Genomic DNA, 14,930 nt, shown 5'->3' with positions numbered 1-14,930 from the left:
CGACGTGGTCTGCTCTATCAGATCTCCCTCGTGTCTCTCTTTACTCCGTCTCTCTTTGTCTCCATCTCGCTCACTCTAGGATTTTTTCTCTGTGGCGACGTCTTTCCTTCTCGTTTGTCAAGCACGCACCAGATCTCCCCTTCGTAACCTCGCCGTTAGAATTAGATTCGTTGCCCAAAATTAAAGTCACAACCCATTGTTGAAAGTCACAGAGTTACAAATTCGTCATCGCAAATTCACCATTGCAGTTGCGCCTCCTTTTTTGCAACGATGTCACGCCTCTTCTTCTGCGGCGACATCAAAGCAATCACAGATTCACCATCGATTTTTTCTGCTCCTGCTTCTCCTCATCCTCATTTGTTTTGCTTCTTTCTTCTGTTGTATTTTACTCATTGATTATACTAAAAAAATTTGATTGTGAAAGAAATTTCAAATTGGGTAAAATACTAAAATAGTACTCGAAAGTTTACAACACTGACAAAAATAATCCAAAAAAATGTTAACGATTCTTGAAAGATTTAAAGTTGTGATAGAAAGAAGTAGATATTAAATATATATTTTAAAAAAGATTTTAGAGATCATATTTTAATACGATTTTTTGTAAGTATCATTAAAAAAACAATTATTTTCATCTTTTAATTTTATATCAAGTGAATTTTATAAAAAAAATTTAATTGTAAATGACCAAATTTTTTTTAAAAAACAAAAAATCTAGGGATTAAATTTTGCTTTGAATTTTTTTGTGTATTTTTTAAATATTTATTCAAATGTTATCACAAAAATTCAAAATAAATAAGTAAGTTGTTTATTAAACATTAAATTTTTTTTATCATTTATAAAAAAATAATATTTAACCGTTATTTTTATCATATTTCAAATTATTAAAAAACTATTTTATTGATATCTTTCAAAAAAATTTTTGTTAACGTCTAAATTTTTTAGATATCGAATTGGTAATTAACTCTTCTAATTATCTGTTCTGATGATGGGTTTCGATTGTGCAAAAGAAGTTAATCACACCAAACTGTTCGCTGTTAATTACCAAACTTCATAAATGATCCATGTGACTATGTGAGTATGTGACTATTTGTCAACAAACACTTTCCATGCGGGAGAAAATACTGTTAAATAAAAAGGAATTTTTCTTTTATATATAAAAAGCACACTTTATTTACAACATGTGTAGATTTTTCTCACCATGTATAAAGAAACTATATAGAAAGTCATGTACACATAAATATTTGATGGAATAGAAAATTAGTGTAAAATAGTTTAAGATTATTTTATTATATATTTTTTAATTATCGTTTTTTTGTATTAATTAATTACTACTAAAATAATTGAATAATACTAAACGTACTGAATATGTAATTATAAATATATGCAATAATGACGAAATTTATAGCGTGGATAATAGAGTCATGATCCCCAATATTTTTTTTTTTAATTTAGTAATAAAATTACATAGAACATAATTAAATTTCAGTTGGTTAAAGTCCTATATAATCATCCTAAATACACTGTTCAATTTTAGTTCTTTCATTTAGTTACTATTTTTTTTTTCAAATTGCTTGGACTAATATTAATGGACTATAGATAACAATGAGTATATGCAGGAGGAGCTTAAGTTTAATTATCATATGATTTTAGTTGTGAAATATATAAATGTATGAATGTTGGAATTTGAAAATACACTTTCTGTCTAATTTCTTACACGTGATAGATTTATTAGTTGTCAAGAGAATTAAATAAAAATATAATTTTTTTCTTATAATATATATATATATATATATATATATATATATATATATATATATATATATATATATAATATGATCATATTTTAATCATTAAAAAATTTAAATAAAAAATATATATTATTATCTCATCTTATTATCTATTATATTTATCTAATTTTAGAGCCAAAATGTGCCACATGTCACTTTCTTATTGTAATTGAAATTAAATCTTTTTCTTCAAAATTAAGGAATTTTCTTCTCTTCCTTACTAATTTTACAAGTAAAATGTGCCACATGTCACTCTCTCATTGTAATTGAAATTAAATCATTCCCTTCAAAATTGAAGAATTCTTTCCTCCTCCTTACTAATTTTATAACTAAAATGTGTCACATGTCACTCTTTCATTGCAATTGAAATCAAATCTTTCCCTCCAAAATTAAAGAGTTCTTCCCTGCTCCATCTTTCTTTCTCTATTTCTCTCATTCCTTCAACAATTATATCTATTTTATATATCATTATCAATATCAATGATCAATTACTAATTTGACAATTAAAATGTGTAACATAACATTCTTTAATTGCATTAAAATTAAAATTAAAATATTAAAATTAAAATTGAAATATACCTTATTATGTATCATATATTACTATCTAATTTAATAATCAAATGTGTCACATGACAATCTCTTATTAAAGTTGAGAGAAAATATTTTTATCAAAATTAATAAACTTCCTTCCTAAATTTTCTTATATACATCTCTCCATTTTTCTATTGCTTTCTACTTTTTTCACTCTATATATAATTTATATTTTACATTAATAATTTAACAAATCAAAATATGTCATCTGATATTTTTTTATAATTAAAATAAAAAATTTTCTTTCAAAATTAACAAACTCTCACTCTCACTTTCGTTCTTTATCTTTATCTTTCTCTCTCTTTTCTCTCATTCTCTATTTTTCTATCTTTCTCTTCTACAGAAAATAAAATTAACAAAATAATATAATTTAAATAAAAATATTATTATTATTGTTATTATATACATAATTTTTTAGTTTTTTATTTAGTTTTAAATTTTTATCATTTATCTTTTTAATTTATATTTTTATTTTTTTCAAATATTTATTACATATAATTTTGAGAGAATACTAATATTATAATTAAAAGTTAGAATCAAGATTTAATTATTTAAAAAAAATAATTTTGAATTGATTTTATAACTATCAGTATAATTTTTTATGCTAATATCTAATTATATTTTTATATACATAGAGAGAAAAAATATTATTTTTAAATAGTAAGTATAAAAATGAATTATTTCTATACAGACTTAATAGTTAACACCTAATTAAATGTAAAAAGTATACACGTTAAATTATTTTAAATTTTAGATAATAATAAATGTTAAAATTAATTATTATTAAAAAGTTAGATATTTTCATATAAAAATAATAACTAAAAATTTTATTATTTAATTTTTTATCTACAGATACCTTAGTCTTCTTAGTTAAAGACTTTTGTCAATCTATGACTTTTTTTTGTAAAAGTAATTTGATTTTATAAATTTTTTATGCCATACATAATCTATACTATTAAAATAAAATAGACCGTAATTTTATTAAATTTATATTCCCATAATATTATTACGGATAAAAATACTAGTATACACTAATTATAGAATTTACGACTCAATAATCTATAGTAGCATCTAAAATTCAAAGTGAATCACTCAATCATTTATAAATTTATAAGAATGTCAAAATAAAATACTCAACCAGTTTTATCAAAGACAAAAATCAATAATTAATAAGAATCCACCACTAACAATAATATCATATTATTAATTATTTAACATGCATCAATATCAATGAAAACATTAACAACTTAACAATTGGAACCAAGAACTAATTTGTTCATGTTTTGCAAATTGCAATTTGACAGACTATAATAATAAAATAACAATTAAAAAAATTAACGTGAAAATTTTAAGAAATTAAAATAATCCAGGCATGTAATAATTTGAAGGATTAAAATAAAAACTTTGCTGATTTGTATTCCTCTAAACTATAGTCCCAATCTTATAAGCTACTGGTTGAAATTTTTCGTTCATTCAATTTTAATTATATTAGTAAAATTTAAAATGTACTCCCCTATATAATAATTTAAATCATCGAAACAAAAACAAACTAACATCATAAAATTATTCAACATAAATCAATAATATATACCCACAAAAATCTTTTATGGTGCACCATCAAGACACATCATTGAACTCGATCAAATATCTTTTACTACGAAAATTCCAATAATATTTAAATACAACAAATATATGAACAATTAACCAAGAATATTAGATATATATATATACAAGTGGACAATATAAAAAGCCAAACAAACCAGAATCATAATGTCCACGGTCGTCTGAAAGAAGACGCATCTTGAAGTATTTCACGTGTTTGGGCAATTATTATTATCACATCCCAAATTTTTGGCAATAGATTTTTATATCATACATTAATTTGATAATAATAATTAACAATATATATTAATATGTACCTTTTCTGTAGTTGTGGACACTACTTGACTGGATGTATAGTGAAAATCACAATATTTTGGGACCTAGCTACATATATAGCTTTACAGGATTTTTTATTTTTATAAATTAAATAAATATAATAATTACTAAAATAAATAATTTTAAAAATATTTATCAAAATAAATATCTCTTATCTTGTTTACACTATAAACAAGATAAAACAGATGTATGCGACACGTATTTATCTTGTCTACAGTATAAACGAGATATATGTACTTTTTTTAAATAAAAATAATAAAAAATATTAATAATATCAATAATCCAAACTTTTAGCATGCAATTAGTACATAAAAAAATTGGTAGAAGAGATTAAAATGGATATGTTTGATCAATTTTAGTCCATTTTAAATGATAGGAATTAATACGTTTATTTGAAAATTATTAAACTCTCCACTATTAACACGGTTACCTCTCTTCTAATTACTCGCTATTTAAAAATTTAAAATATAATTTAAATACACGTAATTTATTTAACGACCAAGTTAATGCATGTCACTACTCTATTAGTATATATAATATGAAATCTTTTTTACTTAAATTATATTTCAAATTTGTATGTACAACAAATAAAATTTATATGTACTCTTGTACAATAAACGAAAAAAAAAGTAGATAAACATGGAATAAACAAATATATTAATAATGTATAGTTAAAAATATATTTGTAATGGCCATTATTAATAGTGTGGTGAAAATATATTTGTAATCACCCATTATTAATAGTGTGCTGGAAATATATATATTTGTAACTACCCATTACTCTTTACATGTTATTTATTTAACGGATAGTTACAAATATATTTCCATCACACTATTAACAATGGGCAGTTAGTCACCAAAAAATTAACAATGGGCAGTCCACTATTGATAATGGATAGTTACAAATATATTTCCAACACACCACTAATATTGGATAATTATAAATATATTTTTAACTATACATTATTAATATATTTGTTTCTTCCATATTCACCTACTTTTTTTGTTTGTTGTACAGGAGTACATATAAATTTTATTTGTTGCATGGAGTACATAAAAATTTAAAATATAATTTAAGTAAAAAAGATTTCATATTATATACCAATAGAATAGTGATCTACATTAACTGAGTCATTAACTAAATCACGTATATTTAAATTATATTTTAAATTTTTAACCCAGTGGATGATTAGAAAAGAGATAACAGTGTTAATAGTGGGCAGTTTAATAGTTTTCAAGTAAACGTGTTAATCCCTGTCATTTAAAATGGACTAAAATTGATCAAATATATTCATTTTAATCTCTTCTACCAACCTTTTTATGTACTAATTGCACGCCAAAAGTTTGGATTATTGATATTATTAATATTTTTTATTATTTTTAATTTTTTTTTAAAAAAAGTACATATATCTCGTTTATAGTGTAAATGAGATAAATACGGATTGCATACATATGTTTTATCTCGTTTACACTGTAAACGAGATAAGAAAGAGGTATTTATTTCGGTAAATATTTTTAAAATTATTTATTTTAATAATAATTATATTTATTTAATTTATAAAAATAAAAAATCCTAGCTTTACATCAATTATTAATTTATTGTGTACAATTTTGCCTTTCTCTTAGAAAAGACATTAAAAAATCTTAAAATATTATAAAAGAAAATGCTTGTATATATGGAGACACACAAATTAAATTATAATCATCATTAATCATTGTCAAAGTTTGTTAATGTTAGGAGAAAAAAATTTAAAATTATTTTATTTAACTCAGCATTTTATTTATATAATATTTATAATTACATATTTATTATATTTATAATTATTTAATTATTTCAACTGTAATTAATAAATATAAAATAAAATAAACAACAATTAAAAAAATACAAAATAATTAAATAATTTAAAACTGTATGTTTTCGATTAATTTTCTATTCTCTTCTAAACAGTTTTGAAATTTTTGTTACAATATAGAATATATAAAGCAGCACTTTCCACTTAATACTATAAAAATGAATTTTTGATATATTATATATTATTATTTAATTATTTCTCATGGAATAATTCATCACTCATAATGTGGAAAGTGGATGCCAAAATAGCACTACTGTATATATAATGCCATACATACTTATTAATAGAATAAGAAAACCAACCTTATGTATCTAAAACCGCCTCACATAAACTACAAGAAATTAAACCATATACACTATGGCCATCTTTCTCTATGTAGCAATAATTGTATCATCATTTTGCTACATATATTATTTCTTCCATAGGAGATTATGTAAGACTCCTCTCCTAATTGATTGGCCTATCCTTGGCATGTTACCAAAAGTGTTGTGGAACTTGTATCGGATACATGATTTCGCAACCGATATTTTGAAACAACATGGGAGAACCGGTGAATTCATGGGACCTTGGTTCACCAACATGAACTATTTGGTCACTAGTGACCCCATGAATGTTCATCATATAATGAGCAAGAGTTTTGACAACTATGTCAAGGGCTCCGAATTCCGCGAGATTTTCCAAGTCTTTGGACTTGGAATTTTCACGGCGGATTCGGAGACCTGGAGGTACCATAGATCCTTGCTTCTCTCGTTGTTTAAGAATAGAAGATTCGAGATGTTTCTAGAGAAGACAATCAAGAAGAAGGTGGAATGTAGCTTAATTCCCACATTGGAAGATGTGAGACAACATGAGATTGAGGTGGATCTACAAGACATCTTCAATCGCTTCACATTCGACAACATTTGCAACATTGTTTTAGGGTATGATCCTAATTGTCTTTCTATTGAGTTCCCTCAAGTTGCATGTGAGAAGGCTTTTAATGAAGCTGAAGAGTCCTTATTCTATAGGCATGCTGTTCCAAAGAGTGTTTGGAAGCTTCTAGAATGGCTTCAATTAGGTCAAGAGAGAAAGATGAGTGAAGCTTGCAAGGTGTTTGACCAATTCATATACTCTTGCATAGCATCAAAGAGAGAAGAGATAAGCAAGTACAACAAAAGTAGTCAAATAGATGAAGCTCAAGTTGACTTGCTTAGTGCTTTGATGATGATGAGAGAACAAGAAGAACAAGAAAAGGGTCAAAGTCAAACATTATTAGTCAATGATGACAAGTTTTTAAGAGACTCAGCTTTTAATCTTTTTGTGGCTGGAAGAGATACCATAACTTCAGCTCTTACTTGGTTCTTTTGGCTTGTTGCTACAAACCCATTAGTTGAAACCAAAATTCTTGATGAAATCAAAGAAAATTTTGGATCAAATAATGATGAAATGAAGCACAAAGTTTTAGGCATAGAAGAGGTGAAAAAGCTAGTTTATCTTCATGGTGCTCTTTGTGAATCTTTGAGGCTATTTCCTCCTATTCCTTTTGAGAGGAAACAACCAATCAAAAGTGACATACTCCCAAGTGGACATCATGTGAATCCAAATACAACGATCTTACTTTCTTTGTATGCAATGGGAAGATATGAAGAGATATGGGGAAAAGATTGCTTGGAGTTCAAGCCAGAGAGATGGATATCTGAAAAAGGAGGAATAATTCATGTGCCTTCTTACAAGTTTATTAGTTTTAATGCGGGGCCAAGAACTTGCTTGGGAAAAGACTTGTCTTTTATGCAAATTAAGATGGTGGCAGCATCCATTTTGTGCAATTATCATATACATGTGGTGGAAGGTCATCAAGCTATCCCAAGTCATTCAATTGTGCTTCTAATGAAGGATGGTTTGAAGGTTAGGATAACCAAAAGAGAAGGCTTTTAATTATTTCAAATGTATGAAGTGTGGTACAGCTATAATACACACAAGTAGATGGATCACTTAATAATTTTAGAAAATATGTAAGTGTGTGTATATATACATATATTTGGTGTGAAGAAATAATGGAAATAAATGTTTCTTATTGTTTCAAGAATTATTTTATTTTATAAATAAATCTTACATTATTTATCAGAGAATCAGATTTTATTTTGTTTAGTATTCGTGATAGAAATATATAATTGTGTTTTTTTTTATATTAACTTAAGTTTCTAAGATAAGTGGTTCATGATATAATATAGTATTAAATTAAAGTTTGTCCCTATAATTTAAAAACTTAGAGGTTGATCCTTATTAACAAAAAAAATTTTAGTATAACACAAATATAAAAAAGTTTATGTAAATTTTGAATTTAAATTTTTTAAAGTGAGAAGATTAATAAAGTAAAGGGTTAATTACTATACATTTGTAATTAAATTCTATCATATGTGAGTCTCATTATCTTAATTTAAAAGTGATTAAATTTTTACTTTATCACTTTATTAATTTGTTCGTTCACTCTAGAGGAGTTTGATCCACAAATTTCATCCAAACTCAAAATAAAATAAATTGGAAGTTAGGACTGAATTAGTTTTAATTTAAAACTTTAAAAAATATTAAGGATATAAAAACATTTTATATTCTAAAGCGGCTAGGAATGAACGCGGATCGAATTGGATATGACAAAAATTTCGATTCAATTCGCACTAAAATAATCGGATCGGGTCGGATCCTGGATATATCTGCAAACATAAAAATATTTTAAAAAGCTTATTGTTATTAAAAAATATCAATAAGTCTATTTTTCTACTTTTTTTAAACATGTTTACTCTTAAAATATTATTAAACACTTCTTAAATAATAAAAATTAAATAATACAACATATATAATAATTATTAGATAAAATAAAATATAAAAAAAATATTTACTTATTTATTTATTTATTTTTGCGAATTTATAGATATATAAATACCTACATAAAATCTGCATTCGATCCTATTAATGTGCGGATCAGATAATATCCATAATTTTTTGAATCAAATTCGAATAAATATCGTAAATATACATATTGGATCTTATCCATAAATATCCCTAACAAACTTGTCATATGGCTACATTTACTAAACTTAAAGATGAGCTAACTTAGGAGAAATAAGGGAAGGTTGTAGGCAGCTGTTTTTTTTTTTTTTTTTTTAATTTTTTATCTCTTTGATTGTTTTTTATTATTTCATTAAAAAAGTATCATTACTAAACGTGTAAAAATTTGATAATAAAAAAGAGTACACTGCCTAAATATTTTTAAGGGAATTTAGACTAACACATAATAATTGCTCTCCTTGTGGTTCCATATAACACAGTAGATGGGGCATGGGTCTTCTGGCACTTAAAAAAAAATAGTTTAAGTATTGAAGTTCTAAAAATGTTTTGTATATGCAATTAGTCAATAATAAATTTTTAAATAAAATTTAAATTTGCCATTATATATGTGTATAATAACTCATAATTAATTAATGTGTTAGATTTTTAAATAAAATTTAAATTTATAATAAATTAATTCTTGATTTGTCAATTAAAAATATTATAAAAAATATATTTTTTGAGATTTTAATAGAGTTCAACTTTTTGACCAATAATGATAAACATGGGACCGGAGGGTAGGCAAACAAAGTAACAGGCAAGAGTTCACGTGAATCTGGGCAACAATAATTCATCAATAACTTGGCAAAGTACTTGAAGAGCTTTTTGTATCAATGAATTGATAAACATATTTCTGATTCTATTTTTATATATATTTCTATCATAGTATTAGAATATGATTAAGAAAAGGTTTACAAAAGGTCAATTGAATCTAAATGCATTTAATTTTTTGCACAATCTTCTTAATCTTTTAAGTATATTATGATGTTGATTGGGTTGGTGATTTTATTGATTGTCATTTTATTATTAGTTACTGTTTATTTTTTGGTAACTCTTTTAACTCCTGACCTGTTAAGACACAAATTTTTTATAGTTCAAACAAATACTAAAGCAGAATATCGTATTTTGGCTGATACTGCTGCTAAAGTCCTTGTAATTCGTAAGTTTCTTGAAGATTTAATTTGGGGCTATTCAATCTTTTTTTTTATTAATTTTTATTGAAGCGCTATTCAAATTGTCCATAATGATATTTTTCATAAGTGAACTAAACATATTGAAAATTACTGTTATTTTGTACAACAACAACTTCTCATTGGTGTTATTCGTCTAATTGTTGTTGGAACTATAACTCAGATAGATGATATATTTATCAAGACTTATCATTTTATTCGTTTAAAATTTAGTGTCCAAACTTAGAATGGTCTTCTTAGTTTTCACTTGAGTTTGAAAGTGTATATTAGAATATGATTAGTGAATTAGGTATAAATTAATAAAATTGTTAATATTAATAAATAATTAGTAAAGTAGTTAATAGAGTTGTTAAGATAATTAGTAGGATTGTTAAGAATATTATTAAAAATATTTGTATAAATAACTTTATTGTATCAATGAATTGTATAAGATTTTGTATATAAAATAAAATAAAAAAGTATTTGATGTAATTGTCTTGAAATGAAATTACTAATATTCGTATTTTCTTATTTACTGAGTGTAAATCTTGATTATAAATAATAATTCAGTTCTTAAAATGAAATTAACTATATTTATTTACTATCAAATGTAAATCATAATTTTAAATAACGAAATAGATAATTAGTATTTGCACAAATTAATATAAATTGTGTTTACACGGTAGGTAATTTATGGTTTAACTCAATCATAGTTTTTGAGCAAAATAAATAAGAAAAAAGCATAATTTTCGTGGTTTACAATCATGATTTTGATTCAGGAAAAAATGAAAACAACTAAAATTTTCTGGTTGTATACAATAATTATTGTTGGAACACAGTTAACAAAAGGCCGTCACGTGGGGACAGATTGATCTTAAATCTTGGTTGTAAATCACTATTAATTAAAGACAGTTATTCAATTATAATTAGGGCTGCACATGGATCGAATCGGATCGGATATAATCTAAAATTCTATCCGATCCGCACTGCACTCATCGGATCGTATCGGATACGATATCCGTATATTTTTAGGCTAGATCCAATACGATCCGATCCACAAGTATGCGGATAAGATCGGATCGGATATTAGATATATCCGCATAATTTAAAAAAAAAACTATTTTAAGATTCTATTTGGCTGTTTTTACAAAAAAATATCCAGAGAATTTATTTTTTATCTGTTTAAGCCTATTTACTCCTAAAATATTATCAATAATAGTTCTCTTGAATAACAAAAATAAAATAATAACACAAGATTTAAGTTTAATTATTTTAAGTTGAAGTACAATATAAAAAATTAATAATAAAATAGCATAAAATTCATAAAATAACACACTAATATTTATATATATACATCTCTATCACGCAGTTAGCGATAAATATCGTTTGTGACTTTGTGGACTCGATGAATTGCCTAGTAAACACATCATCTTTATATGGACCACCTCTACAATAATTGATAGTGATTAGTAAAAGAATAAAAAAAAATTGACACATATATATATATATGACATGCGAGAATATATATATATATATAAGAACACAAAACATACAACCAACTCACCAAACACACTTATTTTTGTTGATTTTATGATGATAACCGCAATCTTTTGCTATGTAGCAATAATTGCATCAATATTTTGCTACTTATTATATTATTTTTTCCATAGGAGATTATCTTGCAAGACTCCTCTCCTAATAGATTGGCCTGTCCTTGGAATGTTACCACAATTATTGTGGAATTTGTATCGGATCCATGATTTCTTAACCGATATTTTGAGACAACATGGGAGAACCGGTGAATTCATGGGACCTTGGTTCACCAAAATGAACTATATGATCACTAGTGACCCCATGAATGTTCATCACATAATGAGCAAGAGTTTTGATAACTATGTCAAGGGCCCTGAATTTCGCGAGATTTTCCAAGTCTTTGGGGATGGTATTTTCGCCACGGATTCTGAGAGATGGAGATACCACAGGCTGTTGCTCCACTCTGTTTTCAAGAATAGAAGCTTCGAGATGTTTCTAGAGAAAACGATTCAAAAGAAAGTGGCAAATGATTTGATTCCAGTACTAGAACATGTGGTACACCAACATGTTGAGGTGGATCTACAAGATGTGTTCAATCGCTTCACATTCGACAACATTTGCAACATCATTTTAGGGTATGATCCTCATTGTCTTGCTATTGATCTCCCTCAAGTTATTGCATATGAGAAGGCTTTTAATGAAGCTGAAGAATCCATATTCTATAGACATGTAGTGCCTAAAGGTGTTTGGAAGCTACAAAAATTGCTTCAAATTGGTCAAGAGAGAAAGATGACACAAGCTTGCAAAATATTTGACCAATTCTTATATTCATGCATAGCAACTAAGCGCAAAGAGTTAAGTAAGTCTACAAAAATTGATGAGTCTCATGATCATGTTGACTTGCTCACCTCTTTAATGAGAGAAGAAGATCAATTACATGATGATAAATTCTTAAGAGACTTAGCTTTTAATCTTTTTGTAGCCGGAAGAGATACTATAACTTCAGCTCTTACTTGGTTCTTTTGGCTTGTTGCTACAAACCCATTAGTAGAAGCTAAGATTCTTGATGAGATCAAACAAAATTTTGGGTTCAATAATGATGATGAAATGAAGCACAAAGTTTTAGGCATAGAGGAGGTGAAAAAGCTAGTTTATCTCCATGGTGCTTTTTGTGAGTCTTTGAGACTTTTTCCTCCTATTCCTTTTGAGAGGAAGCAACCAATCAAAAGTGACATACTCCCAAGTGGACATCATGTTAATCCAAGTACAATGATCTTACTTTCTTTGTTTGCAATGGGAAGGTTTGAAGAGATATGGGGAAAAGATTGCTTGGAGTTCAAGCCAGAGAGATGGATCTCTAATAGAGGTAGTGTTGTTCATGTGCCATCTTATAAGTTCATTAGTTTTAATGCGGGTCCTAGAACTTGTTTGGGAAAGGACATATCTTTTATTCAATTGAAGATGGTGGCAGCTTCTATTTTGTGCAATTATCATATTCATGTGGTGGAAGGTCATCAAGCTATTCCTAGTCTTTCAATTGTACTTCTAATGAAGCATGGTTTGAAAGTTAGGATAACTAGAAGACAGTGCAAGTAATTAGATGAATATAAGTTTTACTTTGTGATGTTTAATTTTAAGAGTTGTAAAAGCTGCTACATTGTTACTATATAAATGTGTTAATTAGATAATAATTTCGAAAATCCTTACATATTTATAGAGTATCTATCTAGTTCATGTTTGGAGAATATGTAGGATAATTTATTCTGAATTTCTATTTAATTTCTCATGAATTCACAACATGTTCAAAAGTTCTAGAGAGTAATCACAGTTAGTATTCAGAGCACAAATTAAAACAACAAAAAATTGAGTTCATATACTGTACCTGGAGTTTATTAATTTGATATGAAATATAACGAAAATATTTAATAACAAAAAAAATTAACTACAAATAATCAGAATTTCTGAATTTATTTTATTTAAAATTTATTAATTATTACAATAATTAATATATTCTAAATAAGACCACTTCTTTTTTTTTTCCTCTAACATTACCATATATATAATCGAAAGTCAAATTAGGTGGGCTAACATACCAGACCAAAAAGCCAAGAAGGGAAGTGAGCATTAGATGATGTTTTTTTTTTGCTTTATGTTACTAGAAATTAATTAAATATTGAAGGGATAGGATGCTTTTCAATTTCTCTTTGTTTTTTTCCCTTTAAAATATATAGCTGCCTTGCTTTCGTGTTTTTGAGTTTTTTTAATATATATATATTAATTTATTATAGATTAGAATTCAATTTAAGAATTTATAGTTAGCTAATAAATTATTATATATACAAGGTGAAATTTAAACTCTCAATACTATATTAATTCAAAGTTGGTTTTAATATATATATTTTTTTGGTTAAATAGATTGAAGAACTCTCAATTTTAAGTATCACAACACACCCAGAGACACTATACACTCACCCACACAATATTAGAGAGTTTTTTTAATACTTGGTGTATTCATCAAAGTTTGAATCTAAATACAACATATTAAGAGACATATATAGGCAGTATTTGGATAGTGTCTTTGAAACACAAATACATAGACACAAATACACAGTAAGACATAAATACAAAATATACATTTTTTTTAGATTACCATTTGACAGAGAATCTGAGCTAAATCTCAGCTGCCTTTTATTAAATTAATTGATAATTGAAAATTTTGAAAATCAATACTGGGTCTGCAGAAATGGGCCTGCTGGGCTTGTAGAAAAAAATCTGGTGCCTCTGTTCCAGCAGCAGCAAGGAGGAGAGAAGGCGTGCAAGCCACTCCAATCTCCCAAATGGAACAGTGTATGTTTTACCAATTTGAAATGAGCAGTTCAATTGAGACAAGATAAACTCTTCATCTTTCAATAGGTTGAAAATGGTTACTTTTGTAGTTATTCATGATTTCCTTAATATTTATTTTGGATGAATTTTCTCTGTTTGCATGCTTTGAAATGAAAATCCTTCAATAATGTATAAAACTAATATACTAATGATGATCTTATGCTATTTTGTGAACCGTGAGAGTTTTTGAGCTATTGGATCGCTTGCAACTCAAAAGGGGATTTCAATATGGCATGCACCTTGGATTGAAGCCTCATCATAACGGGACACTTGCAGTGGAAAGAGTTGCACTATTGGCCAAGCCATTA

General features: G+C 26.3%; 2 pseudogenes across 1 annotated transcript; both read left to right on the top strand.

Annotated features, from left to right (window-relative positions):
- Positions 1-6,477: 6,477 nt before the first annotated feature.
- Positions 6,478-8,198, top strand: LOC107642166 (alkane hydroxylase MAH1 pseudogene; annotated as a pseudogene).
- A 3,547-nt stretch (positions 8,199-11,745) lies between these two features.
- Positions 11,746-13,436, top strand: LOC107644546 (alkane hydroxylase MAH1 pseudogene; annotated as a pseudogene). The gene has a single exon (XR_015883157.1). The product of XR_015883157.1 is annotated as an alkane hydroxylase MAH1 pseudogene (transcript).
- Positions 13,437-14,930: the final 1,494 nt, after the last annotated feature.

This window comes from Arachis ipaensis, chromosome B5 (assembly GCF_059453495.1).
Source record: "Arachis ipaensis isolate K30076 ecotype BB chromosome B5, ASM5945349v1, whole genome shotgun sequence".
Lineage (NCBI taxonomy): Eukaryota > Viridiplantae > Streptophyta > Magnoliopsida > Fabales > Fabaceae > Arachis > Arachis ipaensis.
This window is presented reverse-complemented; position numbering and strand designations above follow the sequence as displayed.